This window comes from Salvelinus alpinus, chromosome 31 (assembly GCF_045679555.1).
Source record: "Salvelinus alpinus chromosome 31, SLU_Salpinus.1, whole genome shotgun sequence".
Classification (NCBI taxonomy): Eukaryota; Metazoa; Chordata; class Actinopteri; order Salmoniformes; family Salmonidae; genus Salvelinus; species Salvelinus alpinus.
Window position 1 is genome coordinate 1,307,004 of NC_092116.1, and position 9,149 is coordinate 1,316,152.

Sequence of the window (9,149 nt, forward strand, 5' to 3'; positions counted from 1 at the left end):
GCAACCTTACAGTTAACTACTCTAACGCTCTAACCACCTGATTACATTGCACTCCACGAGGAGCCTGCCTGTTACGCGAATGCAGTAAGCCAAGGTGAGTTGCTAGCTAGCATTAAACTTATCTTATAAAAAACAATCAATCAATCATAATCACTAGTTAAACTAGTAATTTCATCAACCATGTGTAGTTATCTAGCGTGTCCTACGTTGCATATAATCGATGCGGTGGCATTCGCGAAAACCACTGTCGTTGCTCCAACGTGTACCTAACCATAAACATCAATGCCTTTCTTAAAATCAATACACAAGTATATATTTTTAAACCTGCATATTTAGTTCATATTGCCTGCTAACATGAATGTCTTTTAACTAGGAAAAATGGTGTCACTTCTCTTGCAACAGAGTCATGGTATATGCAGCAGTTTGGGCCGCCTAGCTCATTGCAAACTGTGAAGACTATTTCTTCCTAACAAAGACAGCCAACTTTGCCAAACGTGGGATGATTTAACAAAAGCGCATTTGCGAAAAAAAGCACAATCGTTGCACGACTGTACCTAACCATAAACATCAATGCCTTTCTTAAAATCAATACACAGAAGTATACATTTTTAAACCTGCATATTTAGCTAAAATAACTCCAGGTTTGCAGGCAATATTAACCAGGTGAAATTGTGTCACTTCTCTTGCGTTCATTGCACGCAGAGTCAGGGTATATGCAACAGTTTGGGCCGCCTGGCTCATTGCGAACTAAATTGCCAGACTTTTACGTAATTATGACATAACATTGAAGGTTGTGCAATGTAACAGGAATATTTAGACTTATGGATGCCACCCGTTAGATAAAATACGGAACGGAATAAACGTTTTGTTTGAGGTGATAGTTAACGGATTTGACCTAAGGCTCGTATTTCTGTGTGTTTATTATAGGTAAGTCTATGATTTGATAGAGCAGTCTGACTGAGGGGTGGTAGGTAGCAGCAGGCTCGTAATAGTCAAATGTATATGGTTTAGAGAGAAATAGTCTACGCGTTATAATTCCTGTAATAACCTGCGGCTGAACTTGAAAGGGGTTCCTTCGTTATTTTACCGTTCATGTCTTCCATAGAGAATGTCTTGATCTACTTCAAATAAGGTCTGTGTTTCGTGCAGGCTTAAACCGCCTCGACGTTTTGATACCCGTGTAAATCTCACTAGGATAAGGTAATGTTTGTCAACATATTTTCATAAATCCACTCTACAAAAAAAATTATGTTCGCTTATATTTAGTCAATATTGATCAGAGTTACCTTGTCCTATGGATATCTACACAGTTATAAAATTGGCAAGGTGGTGTAAGCCTACACGAAACGCAGACCTTATTTTAAGTGAATCTAAAAATATCCTATGGAATAAATGAATGAAGGAACCGCTTTTCAGATTTTGCTAGGTGTCATGGGAATTATGACTGGCACTTTGGTAGTCAATTCTTACCATGCCCATTATTAAAATAGGATTTCCTGCATATAGAAATTACAGTTTTTGTTTTCAACATTCATCACAGGTAACTTAAACTATTTTTATTCAAACCGTTGAGAGTATTTGTCTCCTAAGCAAACTCTTCAGTATCATTGTCACTTCAGAGCTGTGTGTGTGTGTGTGTGTGTGTGTGTGTGTGTGTGTGTGTGTGTGTGTGTGTTTTACAGATGAAAAGCAGAGCACCAGTGTGGGACTATTACATGGAATTGGCACCAGGGAAAGCAAGGTGTCTTATTTGTGATAAAGATGTAAGCATGGGGTCAGCAACGGCTAAATCAAAAAATACCACCAACCTGTGGAATCACCTTAAGAACACCCATCCAAAAGCCCATAAGGAAGCAATGATGAAAAAAGCAAATGCAAATTCTTCACAAGGAAAAAGTGATAGACACATCGCAGGCTACAATCTTACAACTTTTTAATAAGCAAGCAAAATGGCAGGACAAAGACCCAAGGGCCAAGACGATTGATGTAGCAATTATTGAGATGATTGCCACTGACAACCAGCCATTCACAGTGGTGTCAGAGATTGGTTTTCAGCGGGTGATTACTCTTGCTGAACCCCGGTTCAAGGATTCTAGCGAAGAGGCTGTCCACCAGACTGGGTGGCTGATCTACCTGGACTCTTTGCTTTTTTGCACCTGCGAAAAATTATTTTGCACAGAAATACTAGATAAAACACATGAAAGATGCTTGAACAGAGGCGTGCACTGAATGTGTATGCAGGTGAATACAGACACATCAGCAGTTTGTCTGCTGCACAGTGGGACATTGTCTCTAACCTAATTGAGACTCTGGCACCTATGGAGGAGGTGACACTGGAGATGAGCCACTCCAACTCTACAGCAGCATGCATCATCCCCAGTGTGTCGGTGCTGAAGCTGATGCTACAGCAGGAGGGTTCTTCCACTCAAGGCATCAAAACTTTATGGAACACCATGTTGGACAGTCTGACAAGGAGGTTCTCCAAGGCTGAGGAGACAAAGTGCCTGGTGCTGGCAACTGTCCTAGATCCACGTTACAAGAGCTATGCCTTCACTTCAGGGACAGCACTAGAGAAAGCAAAAGAGTGGCTGAAGGAGGAGTGACCTACTAAGGAAACCAAATCCCAGAGCAAGAACAGATGAGACGAGTGAAGAGGACCGGGATGCAGGTGCAAAAAAGCAAAGAGTCCAGGTAGATCAGCCACCCAGTCTGGTGGACAGCCTCTTCGCTAGAATCCTTGGAAGCCAAGAGGGCAGTGCTGAAGTCCAGTGCAGTTTTGAAATTGAGTTGGAGCGTTACCTCACAGAGCCTGTCATTGACAGAAAGAGCGGCTTGCCTTTGGAGTGGTGGAAGCAGAATGAGGACAGACTTCAATCACTCTCTCCACTGGCAAAGAAGTTTCTCTGTCCCCCACCTTCTTCGGTCCCAAGCGAGAGTGTTCAGTGAGGTGGGGATCATTTATGATAAGCGGAGGAGCAGACTGACAGGGGACCATGCAGACAAGCTCTGCTTTCTGCACTACAACCTAAAACTTCTTAACTGGGAATATTGAAGACCCATGAAAGCTGGTGGTTCGTTTTAACATATGTTCTCATGTTATTTGAGACTAAATTGATTTTATTTATGTATTAAGTTAAAATAAAAGTGTTCATTGTTCGTTAGTATTGTTGCAATTGTCATTACAAAAATGTATGTGTAATATATATATTGTCACGCCCTGGCCTTAGTTATCTTTGTTTTCTTTATTATTTTGGTTAGGTCAGGGTGTGACATGGGGGATTTATGTGTTTTGTCTAGTCTAGGGGTTTTGTGTGTTTATGGGGTGTTTTCTGGTCTAGGTGTTTGTATGTCTATGGTTGCCTAGATTGGTTCTCAATTAGAGGCAGCTGTTTATCATTGTCTCTGATTGGGAACCATATTTAGGCAGCCATATTCTTTAGGGATTTCGTGGGTTATTGTCTATGTGTAAGTTGCCTGTGTCTGCACTTTTCGTATATAGCTTCACGTTCGTTTTGTTGTTTTTGTATAGTTTGTCAAGTGTTCTTCGTTTCGGTAAATAAATAGAAGAATGTATTACTATCACGCTGCGCCTTGGTCCTCCTCTCTTCCTCCATACGACGAACGTGACATATATATATCTAAATACATTAATTTTATATTTTTTATTTTATTAAATCGGTCGATAAATTGTTATCGGCTTTTTTGGTCCTCCAATAAATCGGTATTGAAAAAATCATAATCGGTCGACCTCTAGTCAGAGTCCTTTCGGTGCCTTTTGGCAAACTCAAAGCGGGCTGTCATGTTGCTTTTACTGAAGAGTGGCTTCCATCTGGCCACTCTACCATAAAAGGTCTGATTGGTAGAGTGCTGCAGAGATGGTTGTCCTTCTGGAAGGTTCTCTCATCGCCACAAAGGAACTCTGGAGCACTGTTAGAGTGACCATCGGGTTCTTGGTCATCTCCCTGACCAAGGCCCTTCTCCTGATTGCTCAGTTTGTTTTTTGGTTCCCTTCCCCTTGTCAGAATCCTGTCTACGGACAATTCCGTCGACCTCGTGGCTTGGTTTTTGCTCTGACGTGCACGGTCAACTGTGGGCCCTTTATATAGACAGGTTTGTGCATTTCCAAATCATGTCCAATCAATTAAATTTACCACAGGTGGACTCTAATCAAGTTGTAGAAAAACGTCAAGGATGATCAATGGAAACAGGATGCACCTGAGCTCAATTGAGTCTCATAACAAAGGGTCTGAATACTTATGTAAATACAGCATCTTTGTTTTATATAAATTTGCAAAAAAATTCTAAACCTGTTTTTGCTTTGTCATTACGGGGTCCTGTGTGTAAATTGCTGACATTTTTATTTTATCCATTTTTGAATAAGGCTGTAACGTAACAAAATGTGGAAAAAGTCCAGGTGTTCTGAATACTTTCGGATTGCACTGTAGTATGAGGCCGCAACCTGGAACACAAGCATGACCAGCACACAACTAATTCATGCCTTACAGTAATACTAGAGTGGGTTACATAATGTTATACGTTAATAAAGTCACTACATAACATTCCATCTTCAGCCAACCAGAAATGACCTAAATAGATGGAATGTAGCGCAATAGTGATGCACTTCACAGAGAGTAATGCCAAACTGCATGCAGGGAGACATGAGAGCTGGCATTACAATTAGTTGATCTTTACCACCTGTGCTGGAAAGTTAATTGCTTGAGTAAAGCCTCCGTCACATTACTCATAATCACTGCATTACTTTGCGCCGGATTTCATGCATTTCAATGGGGAAGTAGGAAACTCTGGAATGTGGCACTTGTATAACTTCAACCAGTTAGCAAGTCGGAAATGGCCTTGTTCTGACAAACACTTGAGCGGCATTAGCCTGTTGCGATTCTGGATGGCCAGATTGCCAGCAAGAATGAGAACTGGCATATGGTGACTCGTAAGTTCCTCGTTTCATCTTGTTATTGATACCATGTCTTGTTTTGAGGTGTTTTGACTGACAAATTCGCTAGCAAACCAACTGTAACAATGTATTTGAGACAATTGAAGTAAGTGAACCCACAAGTCCAAATCCCCATCTCTAGCCATGGCTAATTTCGTAAAGGGACCATTTTATCTTGCCACCAGAGGACAACACAATGAGATGCAACAATTTAAATAGTTTGTCAATGACGTATGCTCTCAATGCGATTTGATAGGAGTGACGCTAAATCCAATCTGGCTTCTCTTGACACTTGTTGGTGCGCCGGGAACATTCACAGTTGAGCTCACTCAGTTTAGTTCAACGTTGATAGGCTATTTTACACTTTTAATTAAGGGAGGCCAACTGCTTGTTGGCTTCCCTTGCATTCAATGCTACTGGCGCCAACCATGTCATCTTCTGGACCAGACAGCATCAGTTGCCTACACATACATAGAGGGGCGCTGTTTTGCTCTCTCGGATGCCTTCTCCAGTGAGATACATTCAGCCTCTTGTGAATTGAAGGTAAATTATGAAACCGAGACAATATTTTCTCTTTGTACATTTGGGGGAATTCCCTTGAATCCATGCCACTGACTGCAAGCTAGATTGACTTGCTATAAAATTAGAAACACGTTGAGTTACACTGCACTTTTCCGTTCAGTACTGGGGCAAGACAACATGAAGATCACAAATGATATACTTCACGATGTAAATGGGGCATAACAAAATGTCCTGACCTTGCGCTGCATTACCAATCAATTCATTTTCTCCTACACGTGTTATGAATATGCACCGTGATTTTCTTGTCCTGTCTGAATGGATGCATAGCACTAACATGAAATGTATTGATGGCGTATGAGAAACCAACTTCTGTGCACAAATCTGCGACATGAATTGATTGACATGTCACCGGTTTTAATTTGCCTAATGGTGACTACAATGCTGTATAACGTTATCCGTAGTTAGTATGAAAGCGCAACTATTTCAACACAGGTTAACTAGCTAGCTACCATAGCAAACAACTTAATAACCTAGCTAGTTAAACTAAAAAAGTTTCAGGCATTTGATTCAGGCTGGCTTTTGATATAGGCAACGCGGTGTTAACGTATTGGTTAGCTTTAAAAACGTTAGCAGGCTACAATTTAGAAAAAAAACGTATTTTTATCCACCTGGACTAGATTAGTAAAAAATACTTGGGTACAGTAACGAAAGGTGAAAGCTTAATTCTTGAAGTTTACTGCAGCCCACGCAGTTGTACCTGCCGCTTTCTTTCTCGTGACCATCAAACCAACTGAGCTAGCATTTGAAAGCGTGCCATTTTCTTTAGTTTGTTTTACAATTTAGCTAGTTCGTTGGATACAGTAAAATAGTATTTGCAGTTTCCTTACCTTTGGTGATAAAGCTCACAACAATGTCTCTAATTGGACGGTCCATGCAACAAACGCCCACTGCCTGTCCAAAGTAAGCGAGGTCAAGAATATATGGGCAGCAGCGGGATTGTAACTATAAGTGAGCGATCGTAATAGTATCAGTTATTCTGCGCTCTGGCAAAACTCAGACGGGAGCGCTCTGAAATCGGAGTAGATAACCGGAGTGAATTTACGAACAGCCCCCTAAGGAAATGTACAATATAGGCAGCCAATCAGTTATTCTACTTGGATTCTCAGAAATTGTTAGATTCCATTGGTCAACCAGCCCAAATAGGAACGATGCGCATTTTAATTTGCATCAGGTACACAGACCACATGGGTCATCCAAGTCAAGCCGTGAAAGAAAAACTAGCAAACATTATTTTTATATGAAATTAATCCAAATTAAGTCATTGTAGTATAGTGCAATGCATTGTTTATTTTGCCCTCACATTGTTAACAATTTGGAGTTCCTAAAGTCTCAAATGTGTCAGGTGAAGGGAATGCAGCACTTTTGATAAGCATCGGTTGGTTTATCATCTTGCTGAATAGGCTATTCGCAGATAGTCTGGGTTTTTATTAAAATGATAATCGCACGCAGAATGACAACACCAATTCTATCCAGGGCTTGTAAACCAATCCTTTACACAATAGGAAGGCTACCATTTTCCATTTGTGCAATTTGATAGCCTACAAACGCCTATTGGCAAACGAGTCGGTGTGCAAAGGCAGGTGTAGGCTAGGTGTGTTTAATTTATCAATTAGTGCATTTAGAGTTAACATGCACCAAGTTCGACTTGATAAAGTTGCCAAGACTCCTACCACTAATCACTTTTTTAGTCATGCAGATTAGACTAATACCTAACCTGTCACATCCCAATTAAGGATAATAGGCTCTGGGGTTGCGATAATGTAAACTGGTAATAAGAAAAATAACTATCATCCATGTTCAACAGAGACCTGTTCACTTATCAGTTTGCTCTACTGCAAAAATCCTAGAAAAGCTATGAGACGATATACTGTATAGGTATAGCCAGTTTCACGAGCACTAGTCAAGACATAACGAGCTATAGCCTATCCAATGCATATTGTAGTAGGCTATTCCCACTCGTGGCTTGGCTACCTATATGACATGCGAGACCCAAAGATTCGCACTCACTGGACACAGAATGTAGGCCCATAGTTTGACATGGGTCGCAAAAAAACATAGGCGTTCAGGGGCATAGACTAATCTAGACATTCATTTTTATGCACCGCAATTCTACACAATGAATCTCTTCAATGCAACGAAAACGTAACTGCAAACTTTGGCTATATGGTCCTCAATGTTGATTACCGTCAAGCTTAGAAGTCATAAAATATCGATTTCACAGAATGAATAAATGTGCAAATGTCTTACCGTTTCTACAAATGAAAGTTATGTACGTCCTTAGCCAAACGATCTTTAAAAATAGAGAATCAAGAAAACACTTGCCAATATAAAGATGAATTCCACTTTTCTCTTAATTCAAACTTCAAATAAAAAAAAATATTAAATCAAATATTCATTTAACCAAAAAACAGAAATGAGTCCCTTTTAGCCAATGCATTAAATCAAATTTTAAAAAATTACCGAAGAGATAAAAGGAATCGAATCATTTAAAAAGCCGGCTTCTGCATGTCTCTCTCTTTAAAGGTTTACCACACAGATACGCGACATCGCTAAGTGAAAAGCAATGTAAGGAAGTTGTCTTTAAAAGGAAGATAGTCCTGTCAGCAAATATATAGGGCCGTATCACAGCAACGCTATACCTCTCCGCTCTCGCTGTTTCTTCCATTCAACCTAAAGACACGAGCACACATGCACGCGGAAGTATACCCGGAGTAGCTCCATCCACTGTGATGCATCGAAGTGCCTGAATGTAATTGGTTATGACATGTCCTCATCGGGCTTTCCATCCTACCAAACGAAATATTATATTGGTTATATTTTATGCCATTCAAAACGATCACACGGTATCCTGAATATGGAATTTGATGTTCAACAATACCGACTTGCCAGAGAGACGTAAAAGCTGGCATGTGGGAATAACGAAATGTCTTGATATTTCATTTTACATGGATTGAACAGGGGAAAGAGGGAAGTGCGTACGTCCCAGTACATCACTGGGGCCAAGCTTCCTGCCACCCAGGACCTATATACTAGGCGGTGTCAGAGGAAAGCCCCCAAAAATGTCAAAGACTCCAGTCACCCAAGTCATAGACTGTTCTCTCTACTACCGCACGGGAAGCTGTACCGGAGCGCCAAGTCTAAGACCAAAAGGCTCCTTATCAGCTTCTACCCCCAAGCCATAAGACTGCTGAACAATTAATCAAATTTACATTAACACCCCCCCTACCTACATGCACAAATTACCTCGACTAATCTGTACCCGCACATTGACTAGGTACCGGTAATAGTATTTGGAATAAGAGGCGTTTGCCTCCTATTGCCATGCATACCGCACAAATAAATCGGCATTCAGCACCACAGCTTTCAGCACCAAGGACAGCGAACGAGAGTTCTGACAGAGGGCACACGTTTTTCCTCTGCATTCACAGCTTTGTACTGAGCATGTTTACATTTAGCCTACTGCTTCCCCCACAGCGTTTTAGCTATGTTATTCAAACGCAAAAGACGATTAGAGAACGTTATTTAACATTTAAGTAATTGAGTACAAAAGCAGCACAAATAATATACAAATAACTCGAAGGACATGATGGAAAACCTTAATACAACTGTTTTTAAAGCA

At 40.7% G+C, this 9,149-nt stretch overlaps 1 protein-coding gene across 2 annotated transcripts in view; it reads right to left on the minus strand.

Moving 5' to 3' along the window:
• LOC139560967 (ELAV-like protein 2) overlaps window positions 1-8,212 on the minus strand; it is a 109,297-nt gene extending 101,085 nt beyond the window's left edge. The window contains exons 1-2 of one of the 2 annotated variants that reach the window (XM_071377724.1): window positions 7,991-8,212; window positions 7,778-7,820 (exon numbers count right to left, since the gene is read on the minus strand). The gene's annotated coding sequence lies outside the window, so the exon portion shown is untranslated. Of the gene's footprint in view, window positions 1-7,777 lie in introns of both variants that reach the window. The other variant, XM_071377725.1, reaches the window with a different exon arrangement.
• Between the last annotated feature and the right edge of the window lie 937 nt (window positions 8,213-9,149).